The sequence below is a fragment of the Syngnathus typhle genome, linkage group LG2, assembly GCF_033458585.1.
Source record: "Syngnathus typhle isolate RoL2023-S1 ecotype Sweden linkage group LG2, RoL_Styp_1.0, whole genome shotgun sequence".
In the NCBI taxonomy this organism is placed as follows: domain Eukaryota; kingdom Metazoa; phylum Chordata; class Actinopteri; order Syngnathiformes; family Syngnathidae; genus Syngnathus; species Syngnathus typhle.
This window is the reverse complement of record NC_083739.1, coordinates 6,201,615-6,220,755: the sequence shown is the minus strand read 5'-3', so window position 1 is coordinate 6,220,755 and position 19,141 is coordinate 6,201,615.

Below are 19,141 nucleotides of genomic sequence, written 5' to 3'. Positions count from 1 at the left end.
TTATTATTGTGAGATCCAGAAGATCAGAAATGATGGTTTCTTAGTGTTGGGCTGTTATTAAGGCAGCACTTCATTAGATACGCAAATGCAGACCGAAGTGAACAAAAGCAAGGAGAGACTGAAGAGCTTTCAGTTTGGTGGCAAGCCGGTGTTGTGCGTGGGTGTTTGTGTGCTGAAAATCATTCGATGTTTCAAGTATCAGATCTCCATCATGCTGAATATGAAATATAACTTCCATAATGAACAACGTTGGCAACATTGAAGCCAAGTTTCTGTTCTTGTTCACTTGCATCGCTGACACACATCAAAATAGAAGCAGTGCAATTCATATTTGCAGATTCTCACTTACAGAGCTCAAATCATTTATAAAGGTTAATATGGGCCCGGCGCATAAAAAACAATGTGGTTGAAAAATATAAAATTCGTCATGCAAACAAAAAAAGAATTTAGGGCCAGAAAATCTAATCAGCAAGGGAAAAAAAAACAGTCACAGGGGCGGCATGCAGAAAAGCAAAAAGATAAATGTGCCACGCTTGTTTAGCACTTTGAAATGATAGGTTATTAGTTACTCCCTGTGAACTCCCTCACTGTGGCACACCACAAAGTACATAAAGAGCGTCAGAACCAGTGAATGTGGCAGACCTCAGTAGCACACCTCTCACTCAGCAGGCAGGTTAGGAGTGGGGTGATATGTTTGTCCTTTGTGATGCTCTCTTTGTTTCTTTAATGAATTGTGTCAGGCCACAGTTGTCGGCAGACAGTCATGGAATAAAGACGTGTTCCTCACTTGTATCTTTTTGAAAGACATTTCCAAATGTCCTTCAAGTTGTCAAATGACTGTACCCTACCTCTCGCAGAAAATATAATACTATACTGGACCCTGAAACATAGCGCGAAGCCAGTGAGTGCGATTTAAGCTATTCATGTTGTAAATAAATTTAGAATTAATTTGAGGGTGTTATTTTTTTAACTAGACTTTGAATAGCGCTGCTCTCTGCTGATCTTTTTATTGTTAGGGATGGTTGGATCGTGATGAGAAACTATAACTATAGAACGTTCACATTGTGAGACAGTGTCAACGAGAAAGGCATCAGCAGTGTGACAGAAACAAGCTCTTCCATAAATCATTGAGACTTTCTATCAAGTGATATCATGGATTGCAATCAAATAAATATTGACATAGGCCTTGAGGAGTACAAAGGAATAAAAAAAGAGATTTGCTTTAATGCAACTATGGTATGTTACAGTGAAAATATAAGCATAGAATTCAAAGAAGAAGATGATGATGTCACCAGCAAGCGCTTCGACCAAATATTTATTTTCTGTATTTTGTGTATTTTTTGTGTCATGTCAGTTCCTAGGTTACTGGTCAGATTGTTGCTATGGAATGTGCAGTGGCACAAAAGGAGCAGAGAACCAGACCCTCGCTCCCCTATTCTCTCTATCTTCTCATCACCAAGTCCAACTTAGTTTTGGCTCCATCCTTTCTCGTTGTTTCACCTGTCATATTTTTTTATTCTCTTTCTTCATTTTCAAGTCGGTCTTTTACTTGTACATAAATAAAACACACCACACACATGCGTGCACGCGCATTCAGCACAGCAGCAGTAGTGTGAGAACCTGTGCTTTTGTAACCTCCAAGTGAAGCTGGTGAGAGGCCAAGAAGCCAACGCAGACTCGGGAGGCCAAATGCAAATAGCAAAGAACCCGCTTGACATCAAAGATCCTTTCTTGCATAGCTCCACTCTGCTCGACATGCATGAACAGCTTTTGCGTCCACATACAATTTGCATGCTTGTGTAAGTGTGTGAGCATGCCAGTGCTTAAGGTGTGTACATACTTGCGCGTGCATGTAGTATGTGTGTGTGTGTGCGCTTCTATGAAGGGAAATAAACTGCATGATTGTGGGGGTTTGGGAAAAGTACTCATTTGTTCATAATTTAAAAGAATTTATACTTCAGGCTTTTCAGTCACATTGCACAAAAAGTACATCAATGCTGACAATGGAGATATTTCAGATGTGTTCTTAAATAAATCCATCCTTTGAAACAATAAAACCAAATAAGAGAGGATAAAATCTAGAGAAGCTTTATCACAGTGAATTGCTGAGCTGTTTTGATGGAAAAAACTGTGGAAATTAGTTGATAACATCAGTGCAGTAAATATTGGGGGGGAGGAACAATAAAAAATATAATAATTTTCTCCTCCATCACCTTATTGTGGTAGGGGTTTGTGTGTTCCAATGATCTTAGGAGACAACTTGTCAAACAGGTCCGGGGTGAGGCACCAGAAAAAGCTTGTCAAAGATATTTAGAGGCACCTTTACACCACAGACTAGTTTCTGAGCCAGGATGAATTGGATGTGTGCTATTAAGTGTATCTGTGTTCAGCTTGTGCACTTAGAGAAGCACAGATACACACCATGTGAACACATGGGTTGTGTGGGCGCATTCTGGCAAAGCTCAACTACACTGCCGCAAAAACATTTCATATCATGACACGGAGAACATCCTAAGTCCATTACACAGTCGCGCCTCTTCTGTTTGCATTCTCTACAAGATGGGTGTTCAGAACAAACGGACCATCATGTTTGTGGTAACCTTGAAAATCTGAAGGCTAAATCCACTAATCCTCTTTTATTGGAAGAAAGTAATTTTTATTGAACTTTCATATACTTGTTTCCCTTGCTAGTGTAGGCAAATAGTCTGCATTCCTGCGCACGCACACACACACACACGCACACACACAGACACACACAAAGACACACGTACACACACACTACTGAATTGCTTTTAAGTGTGAAATAAATCCACGTTCCAGACAATATCTTTGTCAAACATACCAGCCTTGACAACCAGACGGTGGCAGATTTGAAATAGCCATGACAACAGTCAATTCTGAATGCGCCTGATGTTTTTTTTTTTTTTTAAATGCTGTACAAAAACTGGTTAGACAATAATTGCTTATAAAATTGTGGAAGGGGGGAGGAATTGATTAATAAAAACAAAGAACAGAGCATTTGAATGTAATTATGCACCAATGTGCTAGTGGCAAAAGGATATCTATCCATCCATCCATTTTCTGAACTGCTTGTCCTCACAACGCGGGCGTGCTGGAAACTATTCCAGCTAACTTCAGGCAGCTCCTTGAATTGGTTGCCAGTCAATCGCACACAAAACCATTCTTTCGAGCAATTTGGCGCGCTCAATTGGCTGACCATGCAGGTTTTTGGGATGTGTTAGGAAATCATACTACCCAGATAAAACCCATGCAAGCACAGGGAGAACATGCACTCCTCACAGTAAGGCCATAGGCGGAATCAAATTCACAACCTCTGTACTGTGAGGTGGATGTGCGAAGCAGTCGACCAACACAGGAAACAGAACTGCAATGATTTCAAAACAAGAGGGAATATCAAATGACTCGCAACAGAATTTAAAATTGCTCATAAGTAAAAAAAAAAATTCTTATCTGCTATTCCTGGCTGAACCCCATGGATGCAGGCCCAGCCCTCGGGCACCCCACCTCCAGGCCTGGACCCAGAGGGGGGTCCCGGTGACCCGCGTCCGGCAAGGGAAAATGGAGTCCATTTATTTTATTCATCAAAAGTTTTTGTTTTTTTAGCCATGCTTTATCTGGTCACTCACCTAGGACCTGTTTGCCATGGGTGACCCTGCCAGGGGCATAAAGCTCCAGACAACTTAGCTCCTAGGATTAATGGAACACGCACACCCTCCACCACTGTCAGGTTGACGATTTACGGAGGGGTGTTTGCCTTGTGTTACTTTATTTAATTGCAGTGTATCTTGTAACATTTGTCTATTCTTTATTCAAGTACCAAGGTCATCATTTTGGGTTTGGCTTTCAAGAGTCAAAAACTCACTCTTGCGCACACACGAGTCACCCATCACGCACCACTGTTGCCACAGTGATGGCTGAGGAACAAGCATGGGTGGGTGGTGGTGCCTGGCAGCGATCACTTTAAGGGGCTCTCATTGGCCTCTCCACGACTACCCACAATCCTTTGCTGGGTTGCTGCAAGTTAACACCCCTCCACCTCCCCTACTGTTTCACCACCTACCAAGATGGCATCCTTTGCATTCATTTTGATATTTTGAGATGAGATTTTGTTATCGCTTGTGCCTGTATGAGCATATTCATGACTCGTAAAATGCATTTTGGACCTTGCAGAACATGTAGATATTTATTTTGGTATTTATAGATACTTCTGTAGTATTCATTGTGTAAGGGTGCATAGTGAATACAATAGATTTTGTTTCCATTTTAAAATACACTATTTTTTCACAGAATTAGAAAACAAGTGTGTTGGCCTAGTTCCATCTTTTTTTCTATGAATTCAATATACAGAACAACCAGATGAAACTTGCAAACTATAAAAGAGTGACTGATAACGCACGCTGTAAAAAAGTTAAAGCAACTAGGCGGTCGACCCCCACAGACTTTCACCTCACCATATCTGGCCCTCATTGCAAAGTGCTGGAACACCCGCTGACCTACAAAGACTGGGTTAATGCTCAACATTGAGCTGTTATTCACATAACATGCATAAAAATGCCAGGGTGTATGTAGTGTGTGTGTGCACGTGTATGTCAGAGTTGTAACCTCAGTCTTCTCAAATGAACATTCTGCCACCCCAATGAAACGGTTTAGAACCGCCACTGCACAGTGCATGCAGGTCCATGTGTAAGTAGACTTGCTTGGCTTAATCTTGGACCCAACTGCCAAAACAAGCTCATTTGTCAAAAAGTGGCCGATTTATCTCTTTTGTAGCAACGAGTCACTGGTAAATATGTTAGAATAAAAAGCTGAGTTGAATCCCCCAAGTGACACTGCGCTTGTACTGAAAGCTTTTCTGAGCCAAATGGAGGAGTCGTCCTCTGGTGGTCATTGGAAATAATGCACGCATAAGGCAAAGTTACAATTATTATTATTATTTTTTTTATATTTGTTTTTTGTTTGAGGATAAATCTAACTCTTCTTGATTCGTATCATACTGACAGAAACGGTGACATAAGACTTAAAAAGCGTGGGAAACAGAGGATTCTCATTAATTCTTTTCCACAACACTCGCTGCTGATGATCAACACTTTGCTCCTTAGAGAAAAACACTTGTAAACTGATTTGTTGACTCCCGTGCATTTTGATGTTTAACGTGATTAAATGAAAGCATTTGTGAGTCATTCTCACATTAAAGGAGGTTTTATGTGCCACCCATGAAATTTGATCATGTGTCGCCGCTATACCTAATAGCTCTTGTACTTTTGACTGTGATGACTTCTGGCATATCATTTTTTAAAATGAGATTATTCACAATGCTTTTGCTCATATTACAGTTTGAGGACAGTTGGTTTCCAAATTATATATATATATATTAAAAAAAAAAAGTGACCACTGGAGGGCAGTATAGATCTTGCTCAGTCCCTGGCTACCCTGTAACGGTATTTATTGGTCATACTGAATCAAACAGCACCTCGGGCAATCCGTGGCTTTCATTTTTAAATTAGCTGAACATTGTTACTCAACCTTAGGTTTAGAAATGCAATATAAATAAAAGCCAGAATGATAGATTTCAGACTGTAGGGCAGTCTCACTCACTATATAAAAGAACCAACAAAACAGTCACAAAAATATATGCTGAAATAGTAATGATCTTGTCTCAATTTACCTATATTTAACAAAGGTTTGCATTCTGGGAAGATTTGGCTAGGGCAATATGATTTCTCAAACCTGACATTTAGATGTGCCTTTAAATATGGGCAAGTCAAAATTTGACTTAGGCCATTAGCTTAAAAAAATTGAACACATATAATAACAAAGTTTAAGGACAACATATTAAAATTATACAAACGTAATATTCTGCTTACATGCATGAAGGAAGACATTTAAAAAATATGGAACTCCTCTTCAAGTATTGTCAAAGGTTATTCACCCAAGGGACAATTTGATATTAAAGAATCTGAGAGACATTAGTGAGCTGCATGTCTTTAGTGTAAATTGCTGTTTAGAAATGACTCAAGCATAATCAGTGAAATTATTTGACTGAGAGAGAACAAGCGTGTACCAACATCACTATCGGTGAGCATGCTGGTGAAATGTGTGTGATGAGGAACCCAATCCAATACCCGCTCTGCAAGTGAAAACCCATTTATCGTCTGGTCTGCCTTCAGCAGAAGAGCAATCTAAACAACTGCCAATCCCTAATCGTCACGAATAAAACAAAGCACACAGAGAGATTTGCAGCATCAATGGCTCAGTCATGTAGTTAATAATTTGCTTTTGACGGATGTGGGTTGTGAGTAATTGTTGGCATATGGTTAATTTCCAACTGAAATACTACCTTGTCACTATTTATCATTAACATGCTTGCTTGCACAGAGTTTAGTGAATTTGAGTTAAATCCGGTTCACACGGCAGGATTAACGGTTCAATTTTAGCCCAGAGTCTCCCCTCCTGACAGTCTTAGGTCGGCCCTGATTCTCGTAATGGCTCCAAAAATAATCTTAGCAGATAATCAAGCCATGTGCGGTGGTCTTAAACTGATCTCGGCCACTCTGGAAGACGTCCGACCTTAAATCAGGGATATTCAACATGCTGTATTGTTTTGGCTCACCTCTCAAAGTCGGCACACAATTTAAAAATGTTGCCGTGTGAACCGGGCTTTATTAAAATGTTTCAGAGTTCGCCGATGGGGTGAGCTGCGTGGGATTTTGAGACTTGCTGTGTTTATTCTTTGACAGCTGCTTTTCAGTTAAACGCTGCAGGATTCCTGCTACTGTGTTGCCACAGTTACCTTGCAAAAGTAACTTAGGTACTTTACTGATGACTTGATTTTAAAAGTGACTTGGTTTAGTTTATTACTTTATTGATTCATTGTTTTTAAAAGTAACTAAATTAAATTACAAGTTTTATTGGGTTTAAGGAGACTGGTTTTCTTTTTCGATTAAATTATTTTTTTCCCCAACACAAATGATTGTTTTTACATTTGAAAAGTCATTCTGGATTTCACGAAGATAAATGATCGACTTTTTTAAAAAAAAATTTAAATAAAGTGTTTCTCGACTTAACTAATCATAAATACATTGACTATAGGTATACTATAAAATAAAGGTCATCTTTTTTTTTTTTTTTTTTTTTACCAGACCGTGCACAACCGACCCTAATATTAATATGTTTCCATCCTGGGAATATGTCTACTACTTCAGATGTCAACATGCTGAAAATGTAACTTAGGGCATGAGTGACGTCAGTCTCCCAGACGAATGGGTATAAATGTCTTCATCCCGTACGCTTTTACGTTTTTATTGTTTACATTAGATCCTTTCCCATTATGTCATTTTCCAAAAATAAAGATTTCTTCATTGCGTGCATGTTGGTTAGTAAAAGGGCATGTTTCACCTTTTTTATTTATTTTTGTTGCAGTTTAACGTGCACGGTAGCTTTTAAAAATAGCTGTGGTATGACTTACACATTTAGAGACAAAGTTAGATGACTGGCTACTCAAAATGGCTGCTATATTTGAGAGTCACATTACTTTGTAATTTGCAACTCTGTAATTTTGGTCATCAACTTTTTACTTTTTAACACGTAGCAGACAACACTGAATCGTGCACAAAGAAACTACAAATTTTGTCAAGTTAATGGCTGGTATGTTACACCGCCCCGCGATAAATAAAAGAGGTTTCTATCCAAGATATTACAGTGGACCTGACAACGATATACTGCTACTTAGAAATCTGTCATGTTTCACTTTGAGCCATACTTGGCAACCAATTGTTTCCAATCACAGTTTCAGGCATGGCCCCATTTCTGCATGGTGAACCGTGAATCACGAGAACAGGCGCACTGATGCCATGGAAAGTGCACAAAGGGAGTTTCCAATGCGGACGCCGGAGCTTGACTGCAAGCTTGGCACGTGGCTGCATCGTTGTACTTTCTCTTTTGCAATGGAGCCCACACTACTGACCTACAAATACGAGTGAGGTGAATGTCTGTACAGACTGTAAAATGGAAATGTGTAGCTTTCCACATTTACAGGGGATTGGCTTTCATACTTGCAGATCTAAATGTAGATCGTCAAAGAGAAATAAAAGCATTGGCCCAATTTGAGTCAGTCGGTCACACTCTGTTTACAGCAATCAGCGTGTATCGAGAAAATATCCCAAAATACTATGGATAAGTATCCAATTAGAAGAAGATTATGGTATTACATGCTTTAGTTTCCCAACTCTGATTGCTAAATCCCAGCAAGTCAAGTTTTGTCTAATCCAGTGGATTTTTCCTAAAGGAAATCATTTTGCAAGTTTTTCCATTGCTTGTGTGGGTTCCTTCAGTTAATTAAAGACTCTAAATGGTTAATAGCTGTGAATGAGATTGTGAATGGTTGCTTATTTATATTTGCCTTGTATTTGACCAGAGACCAGTGTGGCGTACTCTGCCTCTTGCGCCAATGTAAACTGGGATAGGCTCCAGCTCACCTACTCACTTGAAGAATGGATGACTAATATAAACAAATAAAAAAATCCACTGTAGCGGCATGTGCGTGTGGTTGTTTGTACGCATACGTTTGATTATCATGCATCATTCCCCTGAGTCCATCACAATAGACTAAAAAATAAAAATAAAAATCGTTCATTGACAGGAGGAAAAAGCCCCAAGTCTGTATGAAGACGTATGCTTTACAAACAAACTTGCCTTTGGACTTAGAATAACTTTTCCAAGAGAAAGTAATGGAAATGGTATCAATTTCTTCCAGGGTTAATCATTACTAACTGAACAAGCACCAATTTAACATTCTTAACTGTCACTTTTTCTTGAGTTTGTGCCGCTTATCCTGGTCGGAGTCACAGATGAGCTGGAGCCTGTCCCGGAAGACTTTGGGCAAGAAGAAGACGTCGTCCAAGCAGAAATCGCGATCTCATTCGCAATATGATTTATGAAACTGAGCTCATTTCATCCTTTCAATTTCTAACTGAAAAATACGTGTCTAAAAAGTCAACTGCTTTTAATTTTAAACATGCAAACAAAATGTGTACTCAATATTTTCCTAACTGTTAGGCCAGCATAAAACTTTTAAGTTTGTTTAATTTTCAGAAATGCTTGGTTACATTGTGACTGAGGTATTCAAAGTAAAAGGTTTCACTGAATGGTCAATTGAGTTTCACCATGTTCACTAGCTAAGCTCAAGCTAAGTTATAAGGTTTCAGTTCTTTTAGGTAAAAGGACAAGAAAGAGCTGGAATGGTTGAAAAAAAAAAAAAAGGGTAGTTTGCAACAAATATTTTAAGTAATCCAACTGCAGCATTTGACTCTAGCTGACTTAAACGTGGACTTTTGCATTCATAAGGCAAAGAATCAGTCAAAAGAAAACTAATGCAACACAGTGCTGCACTTTTCCTTTAGATTGCTCCTACTGGTAGTATGTGACGTGTTAGTTTGTGGCTTAGGGATATTGTTTTCATCCCGCGACAACCACACTGCTGATCCTTTGCCAAGTGGGTCAGTCTTCCGATCTTCCCAAAACTCACACGGAGCTATATAGGAAGGGGAGGACGTGAATCAAACAAAAACACGTGCAAGTAGAAGCTGGTGGGTGTTTTAGATGTGGGTCCCCCCCCCCCCCCTTTTTTTTTTTCTTCAGGGTATATCACTCAGCTTTTCCTTGAAAATCTGTTCACGTTTAGCAAAATTGAAAAAAGGAGGTCACGGGCCACAATGAGGGCGCCATGCAAAAACAACTGGATATCGCTGAGGTAGGCATTTCACTGTAGTGTGTAAGTAGAAATGCAACCAGCGTGAGTTGACGTGTAAGGCGATTTACTGTGTGTGTGTCTACAAGCGGATGCACGTGCGCACGTGCCCCCATGTAAACTGCTAGCAGACTTGTTCCATATGTGAAAGAGAGTTAAGCAGAGGGTGGTCAGGGTTTCAGAGAACAGTAGGACATAATTGGACTTCAGTTCATTATAAACGATTTGTTTTGCGTTTACTGTATTGACACATAATGGCAGTAAGGGTTAAATGGCCTCTTAAAATATTGGTAAGTAAATTCAACAATAATCTGGCAGCCAACTCAATGCAACTCACAGCTTCAGCAGATTTTATATAAAAAAAAAAAAAGACAAATCTCTGCAACAATAAACATGGCCTACTTTTCAAGCTTCAGTGAAAAGATAGAAAAATAGATGGGGGGTGGTGTAATATGGTGGGTTTCATACACTGAACAATGTTTAAAATCCGATTAAGTTCTTGATTGGATTGTCCTGAACAATTCTAAGATCACATGAGACAAAAAAAAAACAATGGAAGCAAAGGGATCAGAATTTATGTCACACTACAAATGCTTAAATACTTTATAGTTGGAGTCCAAATCCTGAAGCCAAGTGTGACTTGTCAGGATAAAATGCAACAATGAGCAAATTAACTGCAGCTTTGAATCCTTTTTTCCAATGGAACCGTCAAACTTGAGCCCAATTTGTTCTAAACTGGAATGTAGAGGAAAGCTTTCATATGGGAAATAACAGAAATGAAAATAAGATGCTCTAGGCTCCAGCTATTGCCATCCTAAATCAGGTATTTAAAAGCTAAATAAGGCATATAATGCTTGGGCAAGTGTCCTCATTTGGATTTCTTTACACTTTCTTACAATGTAGCCAATTTAGCAACACGTTTATCACCGTAAAATCAATCAAACACATCATTAATAAGACGACCAGCAATTTTGTAGCTAGCACTGGGAGCTAACATTAAGGGTTGACCCCACTGATGGACGTGTTATATTTTTCCATAGCTTTTTCTCACTCCCTCGCTTGTATTAGTGTCCATATGTACACATACAAATATAAGTATAACTCTGAAAATAAAAACACCACTTATTTCTACATACTTATACTTATCTTCCTTATTTTTCTATTTTAATATCTTATACTTATCATACTTATTTTACTTTAACTTCAATGTCAGAGTGGGGGCCGGTCAGAAACTATGGATTTGCCCTCAGACAATTTCACTTTGTCTTTTTTGAAGCCATCTGAGACTACAAACGTATTTTTTTCACGTACATAATAATTTGTGTCTCACTTCCATGTGGCCACCTTCAATTTGCCCATCTTGTTGCAATGGAGTGGTCACAGTTTATTTTGCAATCTAGATAGAGAGCGAGGCCACACGACACGCTTTTAATACTGCATTCATCTTGGGGAATTTTTTGTATTAGATCCAATTTCAAATTAATAAACTTAGCTAGCGTGACTTTAAAGTTTTCCCATGCGGTCTGACTTTACCTCATGTGGGAGTATGGAAATAATCCTCTAAAATGTCACACAAGCTTGAAACAGTGAATCAGTTTCCATACAGCACAGAAACACAAAGACTGACAAAAACGACAAGTGGCAGCCTCGCATCTCACCCACTTCATCTTTTATTTGGGGGCGCTTTAGATTGAAATGTGAGCCTCGTTTTTTCCAGGAGCTGCTGTGGGGATATTTTGTGTGTCTCTGAGTCACTCAGCAGAAGCCTCCCACCTGTCTGCCCACTCCATTTCACAAACATATGATTAAGAGCATAATGTGTAGAAATGTGACCCCATTCATTTTCTTAAGCTAAGCTTGATGGGTTTGTTTGCTGCATGGGTCACTCCAGGTAAAAGCAGTCTGCAAAGCCAATTAGCCTGCTCATCATACCATCAACCCAGACCTGGCCTGCAGCTCTACGAAAACTTTCCTGGCTCCAATTTGCGTCGTGATATTTATTTATTTCCAGTACGACAATTTGGAAAGATGAGTAGTTAGTAGACTAAAGGAAAAAGCGGAGCCGTAATTGCTCCACTCCCAAAATATTTATACCACTGAGAAAAAAACAAAAGTGATCTAAATTCAATTTGCCTTCTGAGACAACAATGGAGGGAATTGAGGACACTTGCAATTGTGCTAGCAAGGGGAAAGAAAGTCAGTCATCACCACAGGCAAGGTTAGACTTACTGCTGTCTCACAGCTGGAGGGTTGGAGCTTGCTCGGGTCACTGAAGACTCTCAATCGGCCATAGTGAGAATGACTCAATGACCTGAGTCAGTTTTGCATCGCCACATGATTATATGTGAGTAGATTATCATTACTAGTCTACATGATGCAGGTAAAGCATGGTGACGTATCTTGTCAGTGCTTCAAAACTACAAATGATTCAAACGCCACATTTGGATTAGGATCGCTTTGTTGGATCTGTATGCTGTCATCATATGATCTTGAATATGACCCCAATCTTCTGATGTGGGTCATCTTTGAATGTGGGATAATTGACTGAGCCATACAACTCACGGTGACCTCTTTCAGTCCAAGAATTTCAGTGAAGTCCAGCCAAGTGTCTGCAGAAAACGCTAAATCTCACTGAGGCAAGGGAAACAAAGAGTGCAGAGCGGAAGAGGATTGTCCACCCACACGCACACGCACGCACGTACACATACGCACTCCCCACTCTACCTTACAGATACAATACACTAAGGTGATTAAGATCACAGCAGTGGTTAATGTTTCACGTGACTAGCTTTTTCCATGTGATCCTGGTGTCTCTCTTGGCCCAAAACACACTTCCTGCTCCAAAGTGGAATGTATTTCACACAACGACCCAAATCGTGATATAAGCAAAAGTAAACATGCAGCTGAGCCTCCTGTGTGCTCCCTTGGCTTTCAAAATACTGTAATTTTTGTCACCTTGACTAATATTCAGTTGTGCTGTAGAACCAAATTGCACTTCCACTTCAGTGGTAAGCGAAAAGCCAGATGCTTTTGCAAGCAAACTCTTTTGACCTTTTTATTACAGGCAATGACTTTGGAGACTCACAGGCTTCAAGTCCCTTCCCAATTGGCTATTGTTTTATTTCAAATCAAACGCAGACTGTCAATTGTAAATATTGAACACGTTTACCATCTTACCGCTCTGTTACAATCGTTATTTTCTGAGCAGGTTTGGAGCAGTGGCGATTTCTGTAGGACTGCGAGGGAAGGTTTGTATATTTCATTGGCTAAATATATGCTTGAATATGTTCATCCTTTGCTCAGAATTATTGACTGATCACAGGTAACTGACATGATATCTATCTCATTCACCTCTGCGGCCCCACGCCGCTTTATTACACAGTCGGACGGCAGTTCCAATGGCTGAAACTGCATTTGATAAATGCCGGGACTTATTCTGTCTATTGGATGCACAGTGTCTCTGGGGGACTAAAGAACAGTAGGCTGGCCTGGATGCTCAGCTTCCCTATGATGATTGGATGATCAGTCTGCTCCTTGATTGACGGAAAAAAGCAAATCAGGGATCTTGTAGTAGTTTCAGCCTGCTCCTCCTGGTATCTTGACTTAACATCATAGGAAAAGTCCTTGTCTCGAACGTTCCATGCTTAGATACACTCAAATAAACATAAAGGCTGGTTGGTTCCAGATGTACTCGGACGGTCAGGTCGACTTGGGGGGCCTGCGCCTCTTGACGATGTCAGGCAAAATAATTGGCTGATAGACAATACCGTGATGTTTAAGATTGCGGTTGATCTGTTTTGCGAAAATAGGATTGTAATTTTTCCACAAAATCGTGGAAGAATTTTGCAAAGAAATCTCGTATTACGAGACTTTCTGGCAGCCTGGTCTAAATTACTTGCTTAATAAATCAATCAATCAGCAAACTTCAATTAATTTAAAATACTGCAGCTAATGTTCCATCAAAAAAGGCATATTAGTACATAACTCCAGTTGTAGAGTCTCATCAGCTTCCGATTAATCGATTTTGCCTATAAATCTCTTAACGGTAATGTCTCCACTTATGTTTCTGACATACTGAGTAACGTTATAGCATAAATACCCCTTAGGTCAGGGATGGGCAAATTCAATGATTTTCCATCAGTGCACCTCGGGGGCACATGGGACTAGAGTGGCAAATCACTTCCAGTAGGAAAGTGAATCTGGAGACCAAGCTCTTCACCGTGCTTCTGTCTTTGTCCAATCAAATTTGTTTACTTGCTACTAGGTGGGAGACACAAAAATGAATTTGTTCTTGCGTCCGGCGCCTGTCTACCGAAACAGGGCCGGTAGAGTCCTTAAAATCCCAGCAACTGATAGCACAGGATGCAATTAAGACGTGGGGGTTCTGTCTGTTTGCTCAGGTTTGCACTGCCTCCGAAAAGCCCTTGATGAAACTAGCAGACTCAATAAAACAACATCAAGTGCAAGAATTTGTTTTGTATGTTTCTTCCACAAAAGTCAGCTCACTCAGTATTTTAATGCTATTGAGACATTATTGACTTGCATGTCATTTCATGGTGCACAAAGTTTGGCATGTTGGTTGTTTGGCATCCTACAGTGAGATGGAACAAAACGCCTATCACTCCCTGAGCAGCAAGCTGTAGTTACCTTTTCTGCCCAAGATATCTCGCGGGCCTGAAGTTCGGGTCCATGTTTGTGTTACGGTTCAACAGGCTTCCAGATTAACGTCCTCCCGTTTCCATCTGTGTTCATTGGGATAATGTTTAGTCAGTAACATTTTTCTTCCTGTCACCATTCATCACACAGCTTCCTGGAATTTTGTTTTACTGTGTAAGTATTCAACTTTTAATAATTATAAAACACAACCGCTCCTTTGCTACTCATCGGCTGCAAAATTTGTGACCACCGTAATAACTTTAGATGTGCTAGAGCGGTACTTGAATCTGTGGCACAAAATACAGCGATGGCTCTGGTGCTGTCGCTTTAACTACTCGAGCACCAGTGAAAAGATGTCAACTTGAGTTATGTCTGATGTGCCTGAATTAATCATAACATGCCATCTATTGCTTGACTGGTACATAATCTACCTAATTTTGTATCGGTTATACTTTTTAAATCGAGTGAATGTACAATATAATTCTGATGATTTATGGTAAATCATGATAAACGCATGCTGCACTAAAGATTTATCATATAAGTTATTTTGTGTGGTCATGAAATTATATGTAAATATACATAAACTATCTACTACACACTACAAACATGTTACGTGTCGGCGTAATCAGCACCTTGGACAGTTATGTCTCTCTGTACTTAGTAGTGAAGTAATCAGCGATCATTGCCTGACACCTCTTCATCACCGGCTCATTAACTCTCCTATGTAGACCCTGCACTCCCTTCACTCCTGGTTGGTTCATCTCGCTTGCTACTTATCGGCTTGTTGCTTGGTTCTGCTGGCTACCTGTTACCTGTTTGTACTCTCGTTGTTGACCTAGCTGGCCTGTTCACCCGACCACACCTCAACATTGCCTGGCCTGACTCTTTGCCTGTGTCACGTTTGCCTTGACACACACAAAAATGGGCTAACCCAAGTGTGTTAAACAGTCTTCCATAGCCAGCCGGTCCAGCAAAGTAGTTGTGCTGTAGCCCCAAGCTGTCTTTTCTACAGCTCTGACAGAGATCTCCTCCCACAGCCAGATGAAAGTCAGCTACCAGTAAGTAGGCCATAAAACCACAGGAAAAGGGAGAAAAGAGGAAGGTATCCTTTGCCAAAAATATAACCCTTCTTCTCTGCATGCCCCCGCAAATTCAGTGTATCCACCCAGGGTAATGGACAAATTGGCTGTTATATGGGGTGGTGCAGACTTTAAAGGTAGAACAAAAAAAACATTCAGGTTAGATGTTTTATTTTGGTTATCCGCATCCATCATCAACTCCACCCAAAGGAAAAAAATATTTAAAAAGCAATACAAGCAAAAAAGGAAGCTCCCAGCAGCGGTTTTTCTCATTACCTTGAACTCAGAGGAAGAAGTTATCCTATTTGTTTCTCAATTTCCCTGCTCCTTGTCATTTGCACGAGTCACAAGTCTCTGTAAAAAAAATTAAGGATATTGCTGGGGATGAAAGGTTCATTTATCTTCCGCTCATTCTTTTTTAATTCAAAAACACACACACACAATTGGATTGTATTTAGCATTTTCTTTTTTTAAAACAAAACTAGAATAACCATTTCAACAATGGCTGGCATGGAGGTCGACTGGTTAGCACGTCCATCTCAAAGTGCAGAGGTTGCAGGTTTGATTCTGGCTCCAGCCGTTATGTGGGGAGTTTACATGTTCTCACCGTACCTGTGTGGGTTTTCTTCGGGTACACCCGTTACCTCCCACATCCAAAAAACATGCATGTTTGGCCAATTGACCACTCTAAATTGCCTATAGGTATGCATGTGACTGCGAATGGCTAGCAACCAGATCAGGTTGTCTCCCGCCTATTCCTCAAAGTCAGCTAGGATAGACTCCAACATGCCTGTGACTCTCGTGAAGAGAAGAGGTTCAGAAAATGGGTGGATGGATGGAGTTTAATTACGCATTTTCAAAAAAACAAAAAACGAAAGTGACATTTTCTCCAAAGGGCTCAAATTTCAATATTTACATTTTCAGTTTTTATCGTTTTCATCCTGGTTGATTGGCATTGCAAGAAGCGCAGGAACTAGTGCAGTAATCTGTCTTTTAGAGTATTACGGGTGACAAGTCTTCGTGTACAATGGACTCAAATTTTATTCAAGTAAAATTTGTGAGTGCCAGTGCGCGCACGCTGCATTTCAACTTGGGACATGGTGCACAAGTGTGTGCGGACCTTCAGCAAATTGGTGATAGAGAATGCAAAGTGAGTCAGTCAGTCTGTCACTCATTTCGTCACTCATTCCAATTAGTCATTCCAGTCACTCAGTGACTTGCTGTTGCAACACACAAATGACCAAAGTTGAAGCAACAATGAGCTTTCAGTTTTAGGACTGTGACTAGGATTCTTTGAATTGGCTGTCAGGTGTCGTCTCTGGGAATTTAGTCTGCTGGTGGGATCATTGGCTTCCCTGGGCAAGCCCAGGTACTGACAGGGGGCGCGACGAGAACGCTGATCCCTTGCCCCCCGGTAAAGTCAGAGTCAAAGTCAGTCAGAGTCGGTCAGTCTGTCAGTCAGTCAGTCAGAGTCGGTCAGTCTGTCAGTCAGTCAGAGTCGGTCAGTCTGTCAGTCAGTCAGTCAGAGTCGGTCAGTCAGTCAGTCAGTCAGTCAGAGTCGGTCAGTCAGTCAGTCAGTCAGTCAGTCAGTCAGTCAGTCAGTCAGTCAGTCAGTCAGTCAGTCAGAGTCGGTCAGTCAGTCAGTCAGTCAGTCAGTCAGTCAGTCAGTCAGTCAGTCAGTCAGTCAGTCAGTCAGTCAGTCAGAGTCGGTCAGTCAGTCAGTCAGAGTCGGTCAGTCAGTCAGTCAGTCAGAGTCGGTCAGTCAGTCAGTCAGTCAGAGTCGGTCAGTCAGTCAGTCAGTCAGAATCGGTCAGTCAGTCAGTCAGTCAGAATCGGTCAGTCATAGTCGGTTAGTCAGTCAGTCAGAGTCGGTCAGTCAGTCAGTCAGAGTCGATCAGTCAGAGTCGGTCAGTCAGAGTCGGTCAGTCAGAGTCAGTCAGAGTCGGTCAGTCAGAGTCAGTCAGAGTCAGTCAGAGTCGGTCAGTCAGAGTCAGTCAGAGTCGGTCAGAGTCGGTCAGTCAGTCAGTCAGAGTCGGTCAGTCAGAGTCAGTCAGAGTCGGTCAGTCAGAGTCAGTCAGAGTCAGTCAGAGTCAGTCAGAGTCAGTCAGAGTCAGTCAGAGTCAGGGTCAGTCAGAGTCAGGGTCAGTCAGAGTCAGGGTCAGTCAGAGTCAGTCAGAGTCAGTCAGAGTCAGTCAGAGTCAGTCAGAGTCAGGGTCAGTCAGAGTCAGGGTCAGTCAGAGTCAGTCAGAGTCAGTCAGAGTCAGTCAGAGTCAGTCAGAGTCAGTCAGAGTCAGTCAGAGTCAGTCAGTCAGTCAGTCAGAGTCGGTCAGTCAGTCAGTCAAAGTCGGTCAGTCAGTCAGTCAAAGTCGGTCAGTCAGTCAGTCAAAGTCGGTCAGTCAGCCAGTCAAAGTCGGTCAGTCAGCCAGTCAAAGTCGGTCAGTCAGCCAGTCAAAGTCGGTCAGTCAGCCAGTCAAAGTCAGTCAGTCAGTCAAAGTCAGTCAAAGTCGTCAGTCAGTCAGTCAAAGTCAGTCAAAGTCGTCAGTCAGTCAGTCAAAGTCAGTCAAAGTCGTCAGTCAGAGTCGGTCAGTCAGTCAGTCAGAGTCGGTCAGTCAGTCAGTCGGACAGTCAGTCAGTCAGTCAGTCGGACAGTCAGTCAGTCAGTCAGTCGGACAGTCAGTCAGTCAGTCAGTCGGACAGTCAGTCAGTCAGTCAGTCGGACAGTCAGTCAGTCAGTCAGTCGGACAGTCAGTCAGTCAGAGTCGGACAGTCAGTCAGTCAGAGTCGGACAGTCAGTCAGTCAGAGTCGTCAGTCAGTCAGTCAAAGTCGGTCAGTCGGTCAGTCGGTCAGTCGGTCAGTCGGTCAGTCGGTCAGTCGGTCAGTCGGTCAGTCGGTCAGTCGGTCAGTCGGTCAGTCGGTCAGTCGGTCAGTCGGTCAGTCGGTCAGTCGGTCAGTCGGTCGGTCAGTCGGTCGGTCAGTCGGTCGGTCAGTCGGTCGGTCAGTCGGTCGGTCAGTCGGTCGGTCAGTCGGTCGGTCAGTCAGTCGGTCAGTCAGTCGGTCAGTCAGTCGGTCAGTCAGTCGTCAGTCAGTCGTCAGTCAGTCGTCAGTCAGTCAGTCGTCAGTCAGTCGTCAGTCAGTCGTCAGTCAGTCGTCAGTCAGTCGTCAGTCAGTCGTCAGTCAGTCGTCAGTCAGTCGTCAGTCAGTCGTCAGTCAGTCGTCAGTCAGTCGTCAGTCAGTCGTCAGTCAGTCGTCAGTCAGTCGTCAGTCAGTCGTCAGTCAGTCGTCAGTCAGTCGTCAGTCAGTCGTCAGTCAGTCGTCAGTCAGTCGTCAGTCAGTCGTCAGTCAGTCGTCAGTCAGTCAGTCAAATTCGGTCAGTCAGTCAGTCAAATTCGGTCAGTCAGTCAGTCAAATTCGGTCAGTCAGTCAGTCAGTCAAATTCGTCAGTCAGTCAGTCAGTCAAATTCGTCAGTCAGTCAGTCAGTCAAATTCGTCAGTCAGTCAGTCAAATTCAGTCAGTCAGAGTCAGTCAGTCAAATTCAGTCAGTCAGTCAGTCAGTCAGTCAGTCAGTCAGTCAGTCAGTCAGTCAGTCAAAGTCGTCAGTCAGTCAGTCAAAGTCGGTCAGTCAAAGTCGGTCAGTCAGT